Source organism: Bidens hawaiensis, unplaced genomic scaffold, assembly GCF_021521415.1.
Source record: "Bidens hawaiensis isolate Kalapana, Puna unplaced genomic scaffold, B.hawaiensis_p1.1 tig00007678_1, whole genome shotgun sequence".
Classification (NCBI taxonomy): domain Eukaryota; kingdom Viridiplantae; phylum Streptophyta; class Magnoliopsida; order Asterales; family Asteraceae; genus Bidens; species Bidens hawaiensis.
Genome location: NW_027491534.1, coordinates 260,054 through 266,519, shown reverse-complemented (window position 1 = coordinate 266,519; position 6,466 = coordinate 260,054).

Sequence of the window (6,466 nt, the reverse complement as noted above, 5' to 3'; positions counted from 1 at the left end):
GCGATTGAGCCGCCTCATCCTCATCTAGTATGCTTACATTGCCCCCGTAAGCTGGCTTTGTGCTAGACCGAAAGGGTCCTTATCTATTTTATTTGGTAATTGTTACATATTATCAATGTTGTAATGGTTTATATTCACATACGAATTGTTTGTTTTACAATATAATAATAAACTTAAACGTGTGTATTGCTTAATCAATTTTATGTTGATCAAACTCTGCTTTTACGCATGTTACACGGTTGCTAGTGGAAGATTTGGATGTTTGAGAAGACATCTATCTTACTTTAGGTTATTAAATAAAAAGCTAGTTAGTATGTTGGATTGTTTTTGTTTGTATTGTGATGTACTTTGATTTATGAAATAAATTAGTTAGTTATTGTCATTATTATTTATAGTGTCTTGTGAGCTACTTTGAAATCAATTGTGCCCCGGCATATTCCGTCGTAGGTTGGGGTGTGACAAATATCATGCCATACTATTCAATGAAGTCATGAACATGCATATTAACCAAGCAATTAATGAAATATGCAAAAATATCGATGATACCCTTTTCTATTTGACATAAAGTCTAAATAGTAACGGATTCGTAGGAGCATACTTATCGAGGCCGTGCGGCTATGAAGCAATAATAAACACAAATCAAACATGAGGTATAATTCATACAAGCAAGTACTAACACACAAGTTCATGATGTATATTGTAGTTTGATTAAATGAGGCTATATAAAACTAAGTGTTTTGCTAGATTATATATGCTACCCCCAAAACATTTAAAAGAGTAAAAATGGGGTGTGAGAAACTCACTTGTTAAGTAGCTGGAAAAAAGAAAATAAGCAAAGATGTCTTATGCGAGTGAACCGTAAGGTTTGGTTCAATGAGCGACCCTAGGTAAATAATTAACTTGGATCAAAATGAGGTTGATGAAGAATAAGAAAGATGGCCGCCATGTTCTATTTATAAATTCGTAAACGAAAAAGTTTGTTAAAAATCTAATTTTATTCTATAGTAAATTTATTTTAGTTTTAGGTAAAATTTAGGTTATAGAATTTATTAGTTAACTCTAACGAGTTTGGTTCGCTTCGGAACCGAAAATTATTTAAGAAAACAAGTTAAAAGAGTGCTTCGTTTTTGGTCAGACATGAACTTGGTTTTGAGTCGGGTTTATGTCTAACATATTTGAAATGATAAGATGAAGTTACATGCTGGAAAGGTTTAGTTTGGTTTTATTAGTTTTTGCAAAAGTTAGTTTTTTTAACATAAAACTTTTATAACTGAACATTAAACGAGCCGACAAGCGGTAGTGAAACACAATCATGACTGTGGACATAAGGTGATAACATGGTGATAATCAATCACACGATGTGTTGTACAGAAAATAATAAATTACCTGAGGATGGAATAACAAAAAAAAAGAACTTGAACGGTAATTTGACTTTCTTGGTTAAACTTTAACTTTAGCACAAATTGTGAAGCAAGAACACAATTGGGAGTGAGATTGACTTTGATTGAGAAAGGAGTTGGAAGGGAAAATAATAGATGGACGTGTGATTTATATAGCCATAAAATCGTTAATAATAATGCAAAAAATAATTAATTTCAAGAACCAGTCAAAAGACTAGTCTTAAACAATAATAATGAAGAATTAAATGGTTTTGACTAAATTGATGAAAAATGAAGATATTATAATACTTGAATATGATATAGGTACATGAGAATGAAATGCTCTTAAAAATAATAAGTTTAAATAAATAAATACATGAAAATGACTATATCAACTTATATATATTACTAGTACACCTTCCATTTGATAAACTATTACAAATTTACATGATGTGAATGTTGCTACATTAATCCGAGCGTAAAACTATTAGTGAATTCACAAACATATAAAACTTAAAGTTACTAAAAATAATTAATATACATACATGAGAAGTAATAAATTAATGACGAAAACTTGGTCAAATATAATATAAGTATGTAGATAATAATAATAATAACAACAACAAGAATAAATTATACAAAAAACCAAACCAAAATGACATGAAATAAATATTTTTATTAATAAATGTGATGACCGTGTCGTATCGATCATGCACAATCCTAATTTTGCCTATAGACAGGGTAAGTCAGGTATCGATTTCAGAGGAGCATGCGGTCAATGTCATACATTTGTTCGTTTATTTAATTGTATTTACAAAATAATTATAAAGAAACAATTATGAAGATTTGTCGAGTGCTAATCACACTAGCAGGTTTTGTTGGAGCAACGAACACTTATATAAATTTAACAATTAACGAGAACAGAATCACACATAGGGCTCAAGCATGCAACTAAACAGTGATCTCATGTTATTTAACACATTAGTTATTGATAAACAAATTAGGCTAACCGATTCATCTATTCTTAGGCGTCAACAATCGCTAACACGCGTAACTGGTTATCAAATGGTCCATGCCTTATGAAACACGTATCACAGCAATTGACAAACTAATCGTTTTGATCGAAATAAACCTAAACCGATTGAATACTCAACAATTCCAAAATCAATGTTCATAGATCATAAATCAATTGGCAAACTAATCATCACTAATTTTATTGTTTTTTCTCGGTTTATGCACTCAAAAAATTATATACATCGATGAATTGTAAACCTCTGAATATTGAACATCACTGTTATCTAGATTGATGAATTGTAACCCTATGATGTATTTATAATAAATACAATATATTCATTAAGATAGATGCCATGCTAAAAAATACTAGTCTAGGGGCTCCAATGTGAATGTAGTTAATGGCATTCTAAAAGTTCTTGAAATGTCAAAAATCGATTTACCCTTTAATTAATTTCGTTGCTAGCTAGCCTAAGAAAAACCGGCTAAGCCAAATGCCTAAAACAGTTAAGCTGAGAGTTTTATTTAAAGAAGCTTGCCATAAAAGGTAAATAAAAAGAAAAGAACTCTATTAGGTGGGATATACTTTAGGGTTAGACTAAAATAAAAAAGTTAGGCTAAAGTAAAAAGTAAAAAATAAAATAAAAAGTGATTAGTAATCTAGTTCATTGATATTAGATTTGAATGATTATGATTAGTTTAAGAATAAAAAAAATGATGGAAATGACATATTTGGAATAGTCCATATTGTTGATTTTCTCTATCCACATGCAATGCGCATGTCAATTCCCTTATCATTTTAAAAGGTTCATAAATTTTTCATACGATAATTTTTTTAATAAAAAAATCACCATAATAACAAACGGTTTTTTATCTTTAATATGAGTAGAACACTGGGTTTTTACACATTTTGTTATTGGTTTGTTATTGTGTTTTTTTTAATTGAGATTTCTACATTGTGTTATAAGTTATGCTAATTGTGTTTTTCAATCGTTACACATATTAGAGATAAAATTTAATGCAAAACGTACGCCATTGTGTCTCTTGTTCGTCATTGTGTTTTTATGCTCATCATTTTGTCTTGTTCGTTATTGTGTCTTTCTATTCATCATTTTCTTTTAGTCATTGTGTATTACGTTAAGATCATTGTGAATTATGTAATTACCATTGTGTTTTACATTTCAGATCATTGTATAATATGTATTTACCATTGTGTTTTATGTTATTGTGTAATATGCATTAATCATTGTGTTTTATACTTTTATGTATTAGATGTAGATGTTATTTTATCATTATATTTGTATATTATAATTACACAATGATATTTTTTCACTATTTCAATTTTTAGATTTTATCACTTTTGAAAAAAAAACAAAATGATAACATAAAGACACAATGATAAATTAAGAGATACAATGATTAACAAAAGACACAATGACACAGAAAAAAAACATAATAACATAATTTATTTTTTTTATTTTTATAAACAAAGTCATCTCATATTAAAGATAAAAAACGCTTGTTATTATGGTGAACTGCTTTTTAAAAAAATGTTAAACAAAAAAGTTATAGACGTTTTAAAATAATTGAGGAATTGACATGCCTTGCATGTAGCTAATAAAAATATGTGTGCTTTCTTTATGGCATTCCTCCTTCGATACTCATTTGTCACATGACAATGAATTATGATTTCTCATCATTCTTAGTTTTGTTACTCTTTATAGAACCTTACCAATATTAAGAAGCCATTAAATTACAATAAATTATATAGCCTACTCTCTTGTTTATGGCACCGTGGTCATAAAATTGAATATATGATGGTAAGAATGGTAGTTCTTTTATTCAAACTGTGCATGCACGCTACATATAGTTTACATATTTAATATTTTGGTTATAGTAAAACTGATAATATGTGAATTAAAATTCACTTGAGGTTGGAAAATTTTTGAAAACGAGTATTTTTGGATATTTAAGAGTCATGTAAACACCATTAGATTAAAATTATTTGTGGTTCTCAAATATTTTGACCAGATGAAATTCAGACTTGAAAGCAAGAATTAAGAATGAATTTTGTGTGTGTTATATGAACCAGAGATGCCATCGTATGATCAAATAATGTTATATTAGGGTTTGATGCAGGGACACTAATAACTGTTTTGCAGTTATCATAAAACTGAAAATACGCTTCTGGCAGTTTTATTAAATTTTGTAATGAAAATTAATTAAATTAATTTTTTAATACGATTTTAATAAAACTGAAAATACGCACCTAGCAGCTCGACCCTAGCCAGGGGCGCCATCCCTTGGACCCTGCTATGAGGGACCCCGCCAAAGGGGCGTTACCCCTTGGAACTTATGGGCGCCCCTAAGTACCAATAGGATTATAAGTTATAATAAGATCAAATAAGTGTACGCACTTCACCCCAACCTATTTAGATCCATATTAGAATTAATTTGATCTAACAAATTAATCCCTAATTATACTAAAATCAGTAACACTTGAAAATACTCATTTGTTTCTCACTTAATAACAACCAAATCCAGACCAATTTTTTTTTAAATAAATATTTATTTTTGGTTTTTTTATTCTTTAATAGTTAATATAAATATTTAAAACAGTTTATTTTGTTTCAAACTAATAAATATTAATTTCCGTACTCTTGTGACAATGGTGTTGGGATGGTTAATAGAGAGAGAAACCATATGAATAACAAGTTACAATTTCATTAAGTATCAGGGAATGAGTTTCTTTTTCACTTTGTTTACCAAATTCTTAATAGAATTAATCTAAGACATTGTTGTATAAAAATAATGAATTCTAAAAACAAGATATATTCTAGAGATGAAAAGGATAAATATAAATATATATGATAACTCTTTAAACTAATAAAATCTAAACAAATTTAGATTCAAAAAACAGGAAAATACAAAAAAAAAAAAAAAAAACGAAAACCGTAATCACTTTTGACCTTTTCAAGCTTCTTGAAGTGTTAAAATTGATTTAATTTTTTGGCATTTTTAATGGCTAATAATCTACTATCCACCTAGCCCACATGCTGTGGGATTTGAACACTCGACTGGCTTTTAGAGAAACGGAACGCCTATTACATCACGAAAGACCATTGGACCAAATGTGCTTTAACAATTTCGGTGGTAGCTAGCTAGCCAAAGAAATATCGAGTAAGCTAAAATAGTTAAGAGGCCGAACTACATGAATGTGTGTTCGTCTTTTTATTGTTTTGCTAGACTACGAATAGGTTTCATTCAGGAGATTATTTAAATGTAACTAATATTTATAAAAGAGTGAATTACGTTTTTGGTCTTTATAGTTTGATATATTTTCTCATTTCAGGGGGTGTTTGGGATTTGTTATTTCAACCTCCGTACAACTTATTACTATAAGTTATAAGTTATAAAAGTGTAACTTATTCCTCTCACAACTTTAAACTTATCCAAACATCTTATAACTTTTTGGAAAAGTTATAACTCATAAGTAGGGTAAAACAAGCAATCCCAAACACCCCTTCAATAAAAAAGTAATATCTTAAAATATGGCCGTAGGTTTAAATTTTATAATTATTTCAGTAGGTTTAGATTTTATAAGTATTTCGGTCTCTATTGCAAACTTCATCCACTTTTCAATTAAATATAAAAGAGTTAATTGTAATTATGGTTCCTGCGATGGAATCTAAACGCAAGTTGCAACCCTGTGGTGCCATTTCGCATATATGGGCCCTGTTAGGGGTGTTCTTTTTTCGTGTTTCGAGTTTTTTGGGTCGGGTTGTTCGGGCTTCAATGTTTTAAATCTTGACCCGAAACCCAACCCAAATCTCTCACGGGTTTTTCGGGTTCGGTTTTTTTTGGGTTGGATTAATCGGATTTCGAGTATCCTAGAAAATAAACAAACAAAAGAAAAAAAAAACCTTAGAAAACAAAAAAAAATTAAAAACTACAACGCTAAAATTAAAACAACTATTCTTCTTTGCTTATAACACAAATAATTAAATAGCAAGCCAACATAACTTGATAAAACAATTCAAAAGAAGAGTAAAACTAACTCGAACCTTAATTGTATT